Raw genomic sequence first — 17,158 nt, forward strand, 5'->3', positions numbered from 1 at the left:
GTATACTTTTAACTCCTGAAAGGAGTTTTTTTTTGCACCAGATATGTAGTAAAAAAATCACCCAAAAGAGCTGGTGTAAAACACTCTTAGCTTGGGCAATATTTTCAGGTGGCATATGTGGTAACCCAGGATGTTAATGGGCAAAATTGTCAGTGACAATAATTCACAGATCAAGGTGTAAAATCACTCTTCTTATTAAGCCTCATCTCAAAATCCTGTTTGACCTTGAACGGTATTTTTCAGTAAAAAAGTGGACAATGTTAGGTGTATGGGAAAATTCAGAGCAGAGCTGGAATTAAATCAATCGAGAGGTGGCAGAGTTTACGAAGAAATGGAAAGTCACAGAAAAAGTGGAACATGGTGTCAGTGGCCTCCTGGTTCTGTTGTGGCACATTTACTCTACATTCTGCAAAGCTCATGGACACCCAGGTCAATCTACACGCTCTCTTACGGCTGGGAGTGAGACAGTGGGGATTACCATATGGGAGTAAACAGGGCCACTGGAGTTGGATACCCAAAAAACGGAGAAGTGCAAAGAGAGCAGCCAGTATGGAGGAGTGATTGAGTTACAAATATAGAGAAAATACACAGACTGTAGTCATTCCTGCACTTGAGGCCACACTCGCATGCAAAAATCAAATGAGTTACAACTGGAGACTGAGCCAAAAATTGTTAGAAACATCCGCAGTGGTCTGACAATCATGGTATGGCTATGTTACTTGACTGCCTTGTTGCTAAACTATTGCGGAGTCTGTTACCAAAAGGCAACACTTAGCCACTGTGGGATCAGGGTTCCAGACACCTAGTGATCTGTGACAGTGGAGATTCCATGCTGGTTGAACATTGCCCCTTCATGTACCATATAGGCACTAAGGTGGCAATAGATGGGTGTCTCGGCATGGCAGACTAGTGCACATGTGTCAAACTCTGGCTCTGATAACTTTTGGCCTGCAAGGAAGGCAGCCGTCCCGCCCCCGTCCTGCAGTCTGAAGGAGCTGCGTCAGTGACAAGCAAGAGCCCAGTGAATGTAATGTTACTTTCCCGGCACTTCTTCAGACCGCCCACTGCACTGTCCAATGGGAGAAGAGAAGTCCCACACTGCTCACTGTGAGGATTCTCCGCCGTCAGCGCCAGGAACAGTGGCCACATGACTACGCGATATGCAAACTTCTAGCCAGAACCTGACTAGACTGTTTCTGACCTCGTGCAATATACTAATATTGGCCATACCAAAAACAGGCTAGTCAGGTTCTGGCCAGGAGTTTGCATATTGCAGAATTGTGGCCATGTGACCACTGTTCCAGGTGCTGACACCAGAGAATCCTCACTGTGAGCAGTGTGCGCTGGGAGGATTCACAAGTCTGCAGTCACACAGAGTGACTACATACTTGTCATTTCAGACCAGACACCTTTATCCCCTTCACAACATATGAAATACTTATATTAGTTGATAAGGAAAAACGTCCTCAATTGTAGACATTGTTTTAATAAGTCAGCGACTGTCCAAGTTTGTCATTTTGGCCTTCTGTGTATTTGAGTATGACATCCTGAGATTACGGTGATACCGAACATGTCCAGTTTTATTTTTTTTTAATTATTTTAGTGGTGGAAAAAAAAAATCATAAATTTGCTCCCCCCCAAAAAAAGAGTGGGGGTTAAGGTCATATGCATCTGGAATAAACAGCAGAACAGAGGGAATCTACAGGCTGCAATGGAATGGAATGTGGAAACTCCCATTAGGCATCAGTGCTAATGTAAATGAATGCAAAATAAGTTTTTCTTGCTTTAAAGGTTACAGAACATGGGAGTTGTATCATTCCATATATAAATTGTATATCTATGATACACTGGTAAATCTACATACCCGCCACAATTATGTGTGCGCGGGTATATATGTACTAGATGGTGGCCCGATTCTAGGGTATTCGGCATCGGGTATTCTAGAATATGTATGTATGTATTTAGCAGCCACATAGTATATAGCACAGGCCACGTAGTATATAGGAGTACTACGTGGCCTGTGCTATATACTATGTGGCTGCTAAATACATACATATTGTAGAATACCCGATGCGTTAATACAGGTCACGCAGTAAATAACACAGCCCACGTAATATATAACAGCCCACGCAGTATGTAACACAGGCCACGTAGTATATAACACATAATATATAGTACAGCCCACATAGTATCTAACACTGGCCATAGAAGTAAATAGTCCAATACAGCTTCATATGATACACAACTACTCCGCACAGCTGGGGCCACCATACACACAGATCACTACGCTAAGCCTGGCCACTCACCGTGTAATTAAAATAAAAAATAGTTATATACTCACCCTCCGGCGTCCAGCGAAGCTGTGCCGATGCGCGCACGGCTGCCGCCATCTTTCGTTCCCAGGATGCATTGCGAAATTACCCAGATGACATAGCGGTCTCGCGAGACCGCTAAGTCTTATGGGTAATTTCACAATGCATCTCAGGAAACGGAAGCTGGCGGCAGCCGCGTGCACATCGTCGGACGACAGAAGGTGAGAATAGTTTTTTTAAAATTATTTTTAACATTAGATCTAGGCAGCATCAATAGTAAAAAGTTGGGGACAGACAGGGTTAATAGCAGCGTTAACGGAGTGCGGTGCTCGCGGCATAACGCGCTCCGTTAACGCTGGCATTAACCCTGTGTGAGCGGTGACTGGACGGGAGCATGGAGCGGGCGTCGGGCACTGACTGGACGGGAGTAGGGAGGGACTAATTCTCAGCCCGACTGTGCCCGTCGTTGATTGGTCGCGGCAGCCAGGACAGGCAGCTGGCGAGACCAATCAGCGACGCGGGATTTCTGTTACAGACAGATGGACAGAAGTACCCCTTAGACAATTATATATATAGATGAGAAATATAAAAGTGCTTCTTACTAAATTAGAATATCATCAGTTCTTCAATACAAAAAGTGAAACTCACATATTATATAGTCATTACAAACAGAGTGATATATTTCAATTGTTTATTTCTGTTAACCCCTTAAGCCCTGAGGGTGGTTTGCACGTTAATGACCGGGCCAATTTTTACAATTCTGACCACTGTCCCTTTATGAAGTTATAACTCTGGAACGCTTCAACGGATCCTGATGATTCTGACATTGTTTTCTCGTGGCATATTGTACTTCATGATAGTGGTAAAATTTCTTCGATAGGACTTGCGCTTATTTGTGAAAAAAATGGAAAATTTGCCAAAATTTTGCAATTTTCCAACTTTGAATTTTTGTGCCCTTAAATCACAGAGATATGTCACATAAAATACTTAAGTAACATTTTCCACATGTCTACTTTACATCAGCACAATTTTGGAACCAAAATTTTTTTTTGTTAGGGAGTTATAAGGGTTAAAATTGACCAGCAATTTCTCATTTTTACACCATTTTTTTTTTTTTAGGGACCACATCTCATTTGAAGTCATTTTGAAGGGTCTATATGATAGAAAATAAGTGTGACACGATTCTAAAAACTGCACCCCTCAAGGTGCTCTAAACCACATTCAAGAAGTTTATTAACCCTTCAGGTGTTTCACAGGAATTATCGGAATGTTTAAATAAAAATGAACATTTAACTTTTTTTCACACAAAATTTACTAAAGCTCCAATTTGTTTGATTTTACCAAGGGTACCAGGAGAAAATGGACCCCAAAAGTTGTCCAATTTGTCCTGTTTGGGCGCATGGCAGAGCTCAGAAGGGAAGGAGCGCCGTTTGACTTTTCAATGCAAAATTGACTGGAATTGAGGTGGGACGCCATGTTGCATTTGGAGAGCCACTGATGTGCCTAAACATTAAAACCCCCCAAATGTGACACCATTTTAGAAAGTAGACCCCGTAAGGAACTTATCTAGATGTGCTGTGAGAGCTTTGAACCCCCAAGTGTTTCACTGCAGTTTATAACGCAGAGCCGTGAAAATAAAAATTATTTTTTCCCACAAAAATTATTTTTAAGCCCCCAGTTTTGTATTTTCCCAAGGGTAACAGGTGAAATTGGAGCCCAGAAGTTGTTGTCCAATTTATCCTGAGTACGCTGATACCCCACATGTGGGGGAAACCACCGTTTGGGTGCATGGCAGAGCTTGGAAGGGAAGGAGCTCCATTTGGAATGCAGACATAGATGGATTGGTCTGCAGGCGTCACATTGCGTTTGCAGAGCCCCTAATGTACCTAAACAGTAGAAACCCCCCACAAGTGACCCCATATTGGAAACTAGACCCCCCAAGGAACTTATCTAGATGTGTTGTGAGAACTTTGAACCCCCAAGTGTTTCACTACAGTTTATAACGCATAGCCGTAAAAATAAAAAATCATTTTTTTCCCACAAAAAAATGTTTTTTAGCCGCCCAAATTTTTATTTTCCCAAGAGTAACAAGAGAAATTGGACCCCAAAAGTTGTCCAATTTGTCCTGAGTACGCCGATACCCCATATGTTGGGTTAAACCTCTGTTTGGGCGCACGGGAGAGCTCGGAAGGGAAGGAGCACTGTTTTACTTTTTCAACGCAGAATTGGCTGGAATTGAGATCGGACGCCATATCGCGTTTGAGAGCCCCTGATGTGCCTAAACAGTGGAAACCCCCCAATTATAACCGAAACCCTAATCCTACCCCTTACCCTAATGGGAAAATGGAAATAAATACATTTTTTAAATTTTATTATTTTTCCCTAACTAAGGGGGTGATGAAGGGGGGTTTGAGTTACTTTTATAGCGTTTTTTTAGCAGATTTTTATGATTAGCAGCCATCACACACTAAAAGACGCTTTTTATTGTAAAAAATAGTTTTTGTGTCTCCACATTTTGAGAGCTATAATTTTTCCATATTTTGGTCCACAGAGTCATGTGAGGGCTTATTTTTTGCGGGAGGAGTTGACGTTTTTATTGGTAACATTTTTGGACATATGACTTTTTTGATCGCTTTTTATTCCGATTTTTGTGAGGCAGAATGACCAAAAACCAGCTATTCATGAATTTCTTTTTTTTTTTTTGGGGGGGGGGGGGAGCATTTATACCGTTCCACATTTGGTAAAATGGATGAAGCAGTTTTATTCTTCGGGTCAGTACGATTACAGCGATACCACATTTATATCTTTTTTTTATGTTTTGGAGCTTTTATGCAATAAAAACTATTATATAGAAAAAATTATTTTTGCATCGCTTTATTCTGAGGACTATAACTTTTCTATTTTTTTGCTGATGAAGCTGTATGGCGGCTCGTTTTTTTGCGGGACAAGATGACGTTCACTGAAGGGGTTAACCGGTGGGACAATTTTATAGGTGGGGTCGTAACGGACACGGCGATACTAAATATGTGTACTTTTCTTTTTTTTTTTACATGAAGAAATGTATTTGTGGGAATATATATATATATAATCTAACGCTGGCAGCGTCACTCTGTCCGAAGCCTCTATAGACTGCGCAAGCGCCGGCGCAGTCTGGGCCTCACAGAGCGACGCTCCCGGGAGATCGCGGTGTGCGTTCACACTGAACACACACCGCAGAAGCAGGGACCGCCAGGAGGGTGAGTATCGGCCTATATTCACCTGTCCCCGTTCCATCGCTGAGCGGCGCCATCTTCCCGGTCTTCGGTCTGTGGCCTTCAGTTCAGAGGGCGCGATGACGCGCTTAATGCGTGCCGGCGCCGCCCTCTGACTGAACAGTCACAGCCAGGAGACCGGGAAGATGGCAGCGCTCAGCGATGGAACACCGGACAGGTGAGTATAGTAAGTGCTGGGGGGGCCTGAGCTGGCGGCAATACCGGCACCTGACCCCCACAGCGCGCCGGTGTCCCCGCCTGCTCAGGCCCCCCAGCACTCGGCGCCGAGCGGGTCAGAGGCAGTATGGGGACGCAGGATGGAGCAGCACATAAGGATGGGGACGCAGGATGGAGCAGCACATAACAGTATGGGGACGCAGGATGGAGCAGCACATAACAGTATGGGGACGCAGGATGGAGCAGCACATAACAGTATGGGGACGCAGGATGGAGCAGGACATAAGGATGGGGACGCAGGATGGAGCAGGACATAAGGATGGGGACGCAGGATGGAGCAGGACATAAGGATGGGGACGCAGGATGGAGCAGGACATAAGGATGGGGACGCAGGATGGAGCAGCGCATGACAGGATGGGGACGCATGATGGAGCAGCGCATGACAGGATGGGGACGCAGGATGGAGCAGCACATGACAGGATGGGGACGCAGGATGGGAGCAGTGCATCACAGGATGGGAGCAGCGCATGACAGGATGGGGACGCAGGATGGGAGCAGCGCATGACAGGATGGGGACGCAGGATGGGAGCAGCACATGACAGGAAAGGGAACGCAGGATGGAGCAGCACATGACAGGATGGGGACGCAGGATGGAGCAGCGCATGACAGTATGGGGACGCAGGATGGAGCAGGACATAAGGATGGGGACGCAGGATGGAGCAGGACATAAGGATGGGGACGCAGGATGGAGCAGGACATAAGGATGGGGACGCAGGATGGAGCAGCACATAAGGATGGGGACGCAGGATGGAGCAGCACATAACAGTATGGGGACGCAGGATGGAGCAGCACAACAGTATGGGGACGCAGGATGGAGCAGGACATAAGGATGGGGACGCAGGATGGAGCAGGACATAAGGATGGGGACGCAGGATGGAGCAGGACATAAGGATGGGGACGCAGGATGGAGCAGCACATAAGGATGGGGATGCAGGATGGAGCAGCACATAAGGATGGGGACGCAGGATGGAGCAGCACATAAGGATGGGGACGCAGGATGGAGCAGGACATAAGGATGGGGACGCAGGATGCAGCAGCACATAACAGTATGGGGACGCAGGTTGGAGCAGGACATAAGGATGGGGACGCAGGATGGAGCAGCACATAAGGATGGGGACGCAGGATGGAGCAGCACATAAGGATGGGGACGCAGGATGGAGCAGCACATAACAGTATGGGGACGCAGGATGGAGCAGGACATAAGGATGGGGACGCAGGATGGAGCAGGACACAAGGATGGGGACGCAGGATGGAGCAGCACATAAGGATGGGGACGCAGGATGCAGCAGCACATAAGGATGGGGACGCAGGATGCAGCAGCACATAAGGATGGGGACGCAGGATGCAGCAGCACATAAGGATGGGGACGCAGGATGCAGCACATAAGGATGGGGACGCAGGATGCAGCAGCACATAAGGATGGGGATGCAGGATGGAGCAGCACATAAGGATGGGGACGCAGGATGGAGCAGCACATAAGGATGGGGACGCAGGATGCAGCAGCACATAAGGATGGGGACGCAGGATGCAGCAGCACATAAGGATGGGGACGCAGGATGCAGCAGCACATAATGATGGGAACGCAGGATTCAGCAGCACATAAGGATGGGGACGCAGGATGGGAGCAGCACATAAGGATGGGGACGCAGGATGGAGCAGCACATAAGGATGGGGACGCAGGATGCAGCAGCACATAAGGATGGGGACGCAGGATGCAGCAGCACATAAGGATGGGGACGCAGGATGCAGCAGCACATAAGGATGGGGACGCAGGATGGAGCAGCGCATGACAGGATGGGGACGCATGATGGAGCAGCGCATGACAGGATGGGGATGCAGGATGGAGCAGCACATGACAGGATGGGGACGCAGGATGGGAGCAGCGCATCACAGGATGGGAGCAGCGCATGACAGGATGGGGACGCAGGATGGGAGCAGCGCATGACAGGATGGGGACGCAGGATGGAAGCAGCGCATGACAGGAAAGGGAACGCAGGATGGAGCAGCACATGACAGGATGGGGACGCAGGATGGAGCAGCGCATGACAGGATGGGGACGCAGGATGGAGCAGCACATGACAGGATGGGGACGCAGGATGGAGCAGCGCATGACAGGATGGGGACGCAGGATGGAGCAGCACATACCATGATGGAGACAATATACCAATATAAATGCTCGCCACCCGGGCGTAGAACGGGTTCAATAGCTAGTATATATATATATATATATATATATATATATATATATATATATATATATATGTATGTATATATATATATATATATATATATATATATATATATATATATATATATATATTTTACACATGTGAATATTTTTTTTTTACTTTACAACATTGCCCCGGGGGGAAGGTAGGGGGGGGGGGCGTTCAGCATCATGCTATAGGGTCAGATCGCTGATCTGACACTTTTCAGAGTACTGTGTCAGGTCAGCGATCTGACATGCAGGGCTGTAGGCTTACCAGCGCTTGCTCTGAGCAGGTGCTGGTAAGCCACCTCCCTGCAGGACCCGGATGCAGCCCCGTGGCCATTTTAGATCCGGGGCCTGCAGGGAGAAGAAGGTAGGAGACCCTCGGAGCAACGCGATCACTCGGAATGAAGTCCCAGGTCACCTCGACGGGATAGTACGTCATATTGGATTAAGGGGTTAATGTTGATGATTATGGCTTACAGCCAATGAAAACCCAAAAATCAGTATCTCAGTAAATTAGAATACTTTCTAACACCAGCTTAAAAAATGATTTTAAAATCCAAAATGTTGGCCTACTGAGATGTATGTTCAGTAAATGCACTCAATACTTGGTCGGGGCTCCTTTTGCATCAATTACTGCATCAATGCGGCGTGGTATGGAGGCAATCAGCCTGTGGCGCTGCTGAGGTGTTATGCAAGCCCAGGTTGTTTTGATAACAGCCTTCAGCTAGTCTGCATTGTTGGGTCTGGTGTCTCTCATCTTCCTCTTGAGAATACCCCATAGATTCTCTATGAGGTTAAAGGGAACCTGTCACCCCCGTTTTTTCAAGAAGAGCTAAAAATATCGTTAAATAGGAGCAGAGCTGGGCTTTACATTAGTGTATTTTGGAGCCTTTATTCCCCACCTATGCTGCCGAAATACCTTTGTAAAGTCACCGTTTTGGGCTGTCACTCACGCTGGTCAGGTCATATGGGCGTGGCAACATTTTCCTGAAGCCGAGTTCGCATCTCGGCTGCAGGAAAATTGCCGCCGCGATCGCCATCTGCGCACGTGCGGCATCCTGCGGCCATTTTCCTGAAGCCCCGGGAAGCCGAGAAGAACCATCTGCGCATGCGCGGCCTCGCAAAGATGGCTGCGCCCACCGATAAATGGCTGAATAGCGCAGATCGCGCTATTTTCCTTCAAGCTGCGCACTGGATTCGCCTGTTGGGCATGCACACACCACTACACCACCAACGGAGATCTGGGGGAGAAACAGCGCTGTCACCACGCCCATATGACCTGACCAGCGTGACAGCCCAAAACGGCGACTTTACAGCATAGGTGGGGAATAAAGGCTCCAAAATACACTAATGTAAAGCACAGCTCTGCCCCTATTTAACGCTATTTTTAGCTCTTCTTCAAAAAACGGGGTGACAGGTTCCCTTTAAGGTCAGGTGAGTCTTTTGGCCAAACAAGCACAGTGATACTGTTGTTTGTAAACCAGGCATTGGTACTTTTGGCAGTGTGGACAGGTGCCAAGTCCTGCTGGAGAATAAAATTTCCATCTCCAAAAGCTTGTCGGCAGAGAGAAGCATGGAGTGCTCTAACATTTCCTGGTAGACGGCTGTGCTGACTTTGGTCTTGATAAAACACAGTGGACCTACACCAGCAGATGACATGGCTCCTAAAACCATCACTGATTGTGGAAACTCGTCTGACATTAACCTCTTAGAGAATCTATGGGGTATTGTCAAGAGGAAAATGAAATACACTAGACCCAACAATGCAGACGAGCTGAAGTCTCATTAACAGAAATAAACACTTGAAATGGATCTCTGTCTGTAATGATTCTATATAATATATGAGTTTCACTTTTTGCATTGAAGAACTGAAATAAATTAATTTTTTGATGATATTCTAATTTTGTGAGATGCACCTGTACCTGATGAAAGATCACATAACCTGTTCTTTAAGCATACACCATAATCACTGCATCTCCCACATGTTATTTGCATAGGCTCGGGTTAGGATAGCCGCTGTCTATGCCGCCGCCCAGGTGCGCTCACAAAATCTGGCAATTTGCCTGATGAAACAGATTGCTGTACACTGATAAAGCCATTACACAGAATTAACAATCACTACACAGAATTAACAATCACAAACGTGAACTGAAGATACTGGGTAGTTACAGGACATCTGGCAGAAAAGAAAATTTGACAGAGAAAAAAGCCGACTGAGAAATTTAGTCTTTCACAGCTAGGGGTTTCCGGACAGTGTTCACACTTCTGACATGCATATAAGAAACTGTAGTTATAAATATAAGACAAATACATACTTTATCTTCAAGTCCATATATATAGCCGCAATTTAACCCTTAAATTTCCTGTAGCTATTAAATTTAAGGGTTAAAGGCAATTTAAGGGTTAAATCGCGGAAAAAATTGGCGTGGGCTCCCACATACTTTTCTCCGCCAGAGTAGTAAAGCCAGTGACTGAGGGCAGATATTAATAGCCTGGAGAGGGTCCACGGTTATTGGCCCCCCCCTGGCTAAAAACACCTGCCCCCAGCCAACCCCAGAAAAGGCACATCTGGAAGATGTGCCTATTCTGGCACTTGGCCACTCTCTTCCCATTCCTGTGTAGCGGTGGGATATGGGGTAATGAAGGGTAATGTCACCTTGCTATTGTAAGGTGACATTAAGTTAGATTAATAATGGAGAGGCGTCAATTATGACACCTATCCATTATTAATCCAATTGTATGAAAGGGTTAAAAAAACACATTATTAAAAATTATTTTAATGAAATAAACACACAGGTTGTTTTAATATTTTATTGCTCTCTCAATCCACCTGAAGACCCTCGAACTGTAACAAATTAAAAATAATAAACCAACAATATACATACCTTCCATTGATCTGTAACGTCCCACGATGTAAATCCATCTGAAGGGGTTAAAATATTTTACAGGCAGGAGCTCTGCTATAATGCAGCTGTGCTCCTGCCTGTAAAACCCCGGGGAATGAAGGTAATGTAGGTCAAGGACCTGTAGTTACCTTCATTCGCGGTGATGCGCCCTCTGCTGGATGTCCTCATATGACCTCGAGCCTGGGAACTTTTCTGAATATTTTCCCACGCTCGAGGGACATCCAGCAGAGGGTGCATCACCGCAAATGAAGGTAACTACAGGTAATTGACCTACATTACCTTCATTCGCTGGGGTTTTACAGCCACGAGCACAGCTGCATTAACAGAGCTCCTGGGTGTAAAATTATTTAACCCCTTCAGATGGATTTACAGCGTGGGATGTGACAGATCATCGGAAGGTATGGGATATTGTTGTTTTTTTATTTTTCCTTTGTTACAGAGCGAGGGTCTTCAGGTGGATTAAGAGTCTAATAAAATATTACAACAACCTGTCTTTATTTCATTAAAAGACTTTGTAATAATGTGTGTGTGTTTTAACCATTTCATAGAATTGGATTAATAATGGATAGGTGTCATAATTGACGCCTCTCCATTATTAATCTGGCTTAATGTCACCTTACAATAGCAAGGTGACATTAACCCTTCATTACCCCATATCCCACCACTACACAGGAATGGGAAGAGAGTGGCCAAGTGCCAGAATAGGCGCATCTTACAGATGTGCCTTTTCTGGGGTGGCTGGGGGCAGATGTTTTTAGCCAGGGGGGCCAATAACCGTGGACCCTCTCCAGGCTATTAATATCTGCCCTCAGTCACTGGCTTTACTACTCTGGCGGAGAAAATTGCGTGGGAGCCCACGCCAATTTTTTCCGCGATTTAACCCTTAAATTTAATAGCTAGAGCGCCGACATTTTGCACATACACACTACTAACATTAGTAGTGTGGAATATGCAAAAAAATGGGGATATGACATGGTTTACTGTATGTAAACCATGTTGCATATCATGTCGGGTTTAGGAAGGAGAAATGAAAAGCCGGCAATTGAACTACCGGCGTTTCAACATTACCGCGCTGAAGTAAATATAAATACATGTGTCTCTATGACTATATATATAACGAAACCCGACTTTGCCAAAAGTCGGCGACCTTTGAAATTGGCCGATCTGTTTCGCTCAACCCTAGCCACCACCAATCGTTTATACATGCCGATTGGCAACCCGTTACACATAGTTTACGGCTTCAGGGGAGCGGTTTACAGAGCAAGAGGAACAAAGCCATTTCATTTTATATACCGTATTTAATCCAGAAATGCAGGCAGTGTTTATAAAAAAAATATACAAAGATGATACAAAATGGGAACAACACAAAACGATATATACAACTCCATAAAATAAAAGGGATAACTAAACCTGATGTTGCAGGAATGGCTTTTATCTTTATGGAGAGAAGCGCTCTGATTAGGAAAATGGAACATTCTCACAGAGAACTTATGTCTTCCAGCATGAATAATGACAGACAGCTAAACTCATTTTTATTATATCATGGTTACACTCTCATACCTCCCCTTTGTGAGCTCATATGAGAGCTGGTCATGGGATGTGCAAGGTCATTTAGGATTTTATAAGATCCTTAACTTTCAGGATGATATCTTCACCCCTAGAGGTCTCAGGAGGTAAATATTGTCATCATGTTTGCCATTGCTGTTTTACATTTCTACAGAGATGAAACATAGCATGAATAGAATCAGCCATTGGGCCAATATTAAGTAGAAGGGGTTAAAATGGTATTACAGTGATGTGAGTGAATTCATTATGCTCATCCCTTTGTGCTATAATGCTAAAAATACATCTCCGACAAATATCGAATCGATGCAAACTCTAATATTCATCACCGACCACTGGCTCCAAAAGGTCTGGGGACTGGCACTTTGATCAGAGGAAGCTCATGCCCTGGGAAATGTACTTAAACAAATCTCAGGCTTAGTGTCTGTCTTAGTGTCTGAATGAGTGGATCTCTGCCATCATTACCTGGTCACTGCAGAAGGTCCCCAATTCAATAATTGAGATTTAAGTATTAGCTGTTTCTCACTTTCCCAGTTATAATTAATCTCCTATGTTCAATGTGAAGTCCTACTTCAATGGAGGTTGAAGTGTCCGTTCTTTCTCACTTCCCCAGTTATAGTTAATCAAATATGTTCAGTGTGAGGGTGATCTGTCTCCTCTCTGGAGATGTCTTTATGGATTTTAGTTTTTCTCAACAAGCACTATTGAATAACAAGGGGCAGGGTGCGATCAAATTTTCGATCAGATCTGCATGAGCCATAAAGCAGAGCTCGGTTGATTCGGTTGTAATTCCTGAAACAACAACCAATTAAAACATCTAAAACATCACGGTTTTATGAGGAATGTTTTCTTAAAGAGCAAGCATTCTTCATACACTGAGACAATGTATTTGTTTGGCAAATTTCCTATAGGAATAGTTTAACTTGGACAAGGATGGCTACGCAACACTCAGACTGGCCATCGACTCTCACGACCCAAGCAAGACAGCATGCATTTCTATGCAGCTGTCACTCGAGTCAGGAAAGCGGACAGCCAGTCTGAGCACTGCGTTGCAATCCTCGTCCAAATTATATAGTCATGTGACACTTACCTTATATTTCGAAAGTGATTACAGGTCCACCCAAAAGATTGTGTGTCAGCCGGTGGTCATAACTATGGTCATGTGGTGCACAAAAAATTCAGAACAATGCTGGGAATGAAGAAGGCAGTATTCGGTAAGTATTTTAATATGCACTATTTATGCACAATAACTATGGCTAAGGGGGTAGAGAAGAAGTATAAAACGAAAGAGAAGTGCACATTTTGGCACATTTTTTATCCTTAGTTTTTAGACCTTTATAAAGTTGTGAGCAATTTTTAAAGCCTTTTGTGCCAAGTCCGTCATTTCTATTTTTAAATTTATCAAAAGAGGAGGGTCCCCGGCCTTTTCATAGCTTTAGCCATACTTATGACATGTAACTTTAAAAATGGAGCAAAATCTCTCGTGAGGATGGCATAAAAACTGGAAAATCAGTTCCAAATATAAGTCTTAAATCTAAAGACGCGCCAAATTTCTCAAACTTCACGGACAATTTAAATTTGGTGCAGATAATGACAATGCAAGCAGAAGGCAAGAAGACTCCACTCAAGAAAAATTCTGTGAACAGAACTCAGATCGAACACATGTCCTATAGGTTCACACACAAGTCCTCAAGAACGGCCAAAAACTTCAAGGACATCTAACATGTTTTTCCCCAATACATTTTTTTTACGTTACAAACAAAATCAACGTGGTAATAAAAAACAAACGCAAATGTAAAATATTTACCGGAGCTTAGACTTATGGAACTTTACATGTAACATTGATATTTACTGCATATTGGTTAGAAAGTTATTTCTTTGTCACTTACTGAGCCACCAACCATGCCCAGATAAAGAGACCATGGTATATCCAAATAGTGTACACAGTGCCCAGATAAATACATGTCACAATGTGTTCAGAGAGGGTCAATCAACGCCAATATATCAGTCACCCTTAAAAATGAATAATAAAATGTCTGAAACACTTAACCCAGAGTTCTCTTAATCAAGGTGTTTTGACTTATTTTACATGATTTTAACGGGCGACAATTAATAATTGTGGCCATTGGAGAGCCAGTTAGATGTACCGGCCTTATATTGATAAAGCGTAAAAATCGAGTTGCTAACATCATGAACAGATTATGTATGTAAATGTTTTTGGAAGTCGACGAAAATCTGAGATTTTGGAGATAACACGGCAATTATTTTGCTTCCTATGATAAAGCTTATTAAAGGGAACCCAACAAAGCTCAGCTTGTCCCACAGCACCAATGGCTGTGGACTTTAAAAATAGCAGATAATCCATTGTGGTGAAGAATCCAGGTCTTACCCAGATGATGACTATGGTCTATTTGCAATTCTATGGACCTGAACTAACAGCATCATTGATCTCTATGGCGCTATTTTGGATCATAAACTTCACAGTCGGAATGTTTCATGAGGATGTGGCTGTAATCGCAAATTACGAGGATCTGAAAGATGCTCGTCTGCATAAAAATCTCAAAACCACAAAGAGTACTTGAAAAACCTCCAAAAAACACCAAGAAAAAGGCAGAGATGCTCACCTGCCCAGGCCTCAAAACAAATGCACTGCATCATGGTGCAGTGGACCCAATTAAAGATGGCAGCTACACAGGAGCAGTAATCCCGATGAGACAGCCAGCCTACAATCAGGGGGTGGCCGTTTGGTACACCAGTGCACAAAAAGATAGTCTGTATGTGGCAATGTTCACACACAAGAGATGCAGAGCATCTGGCTCACAGCCTATTAATGACGCCCATACTCTGAGATCAGGCAGGCCGCCCAGTGCTAACTAAAATGCATCCTGTGTGAACAGAGGCCACAGTTTACAGAGCCATCTGGGCCCAACTGCACCCTGAAAAAAATATTAAGCACAAAAAACACAATATATGTGAGGTATTAGTTGATATTATGGCCAAAATACGGAAGCTCACAACCCACGTCACAGGTCCTCACGTTTTTAGAGTCCTACTCGATCAAACCCACAAAAAGAGGACTTGAAAATCCTCCAATAATCCACAAAAAACACCCAGAAAATGGCAGAGATGCTCACCTGCCCAGGCCTCAAAACAAATGCACTATGAGGGGGCAGTGGACCCAATTAAAGATGGCGGCTGCACAGGTGCAGTAATGCCTCTCTTGTGTGTGAACATTGCCGCATACAGACTGCATTTGTTTGGAGGTCTGGGCAGGTAGGCATCTCTGCCTTTTTCTTGCTGTCTGTATATAAATCTGCAGGGGTAAGCATGAAAAATTTGAAATAGATTTCACACTTAAGTGAAGTAATATAAGATAGCGGCGCTGTTGCATATGGTAGGTGCGGACTGCAGCGGGTGAAACCCTATATCACTACTAGGGCATAAGAAACTAAGAGTAAAAAATATAAATATATACAATATATATGTATGCACCCGCGCTACGTCCTACGTTGCATTAAGCAAAAACACCATTAATGTAGAATTTACCTGCTCAATGGGGCGAAATGTTCAAGTTGTTCTAATAGCAACGAGAGTCAGGCCAGGGGTAATGTAAAATATCCTTTACTAAAAAGGAGACAGAGGTAATTGTTAATTATATATTCAGATGTTCTGCTTAGGTACGTATGTATATACACACATTGATAGCATTATCTTATGGTAAACGGTTGATTTGCTCGCTTCAGGATGTCTCTTGCGTGGAAATGTGCACTCAGGGTATAAACCCGTTTCCCGAAGAAGTATGGGCGTAACCAGACTCCACAAATCATAAGCTGCTTTTTGTACCTACATATTGCGACTAAATAGGTTTAAGCAAAGTCCAGAGATCGCACGCCACAGTGGAGTGGTAGTAACGTAACAGCTTATAAAGCAACACTACTTAGCTGTCATATTCCTGTTCAGGTCTTGATAGCTGTAGGTTCCAGTCTTCTGCGCACGCCGTCCCGGCCGGTGAGCATGTTTGAGGATCTATGCCGGAAGTTGAGAAGGACCTTCAGGAGGACCTTTGTTCTTCAGGTCACGTGCTCGGCAGTCATGTGATGCTGCTCTTGAAAGGCACGGATCATGATGGGAGCACGCAGAAGACTGCAACCTACAGCTATCAAGACCTGAACAGGAATATGACAGCTAAGTAGTCTTGCTTTATAAGCTATTACGTTACTACCACTCCACTGTGGCGTGCGATCTCTGGACTTTGCTTAAACCTATTTAGTCGCAATATCTAGGTACAGAAAGCAACTTATGATTTGTGGAGTCTGCTTACGTCTATACTTCTTCGGGAAACAGGTTTACACCCCGAGTGCACATTTCCACGCAAGAGACATCCTGAAGCGAGCAAATCAACCGTTTACCATAAGATAACGCTATCAATGTGTGTATAATTAACAATTACCTCTATCTCCTTTTTAGTAAGAATATTTTACATTACCCCTGGCCTGACTCACGCTTCTATTACAACAACTCGAGCATTTCGCCCCATTGAGCAGGTAAATTCTATATTAATGGTGTTTTTGCTTAATGCAATGTAGGACGTAGCGCGGGTGCATACATATATATTGTATATATATTTTTTACTCTTAGATTTCACACTTGTAATAAAAAAAGGGAACCCATAGC

Source organism: Ranitomeya imitator, chromosome 7 (assembly GCF_032444005.1).
Source record: "Ranitomeya imitator isolate aRanImi1 chromosome 7, aRanImi1.pri, whole genome shotgun sequence".
Taxonomy (NCBI): domain Eukaryota; kingdom Metazoa; phylum Chordata; class Amphibia; order Anura; family Dendrobatidae; genus Ranitomeya; species Ranitomeya imitator.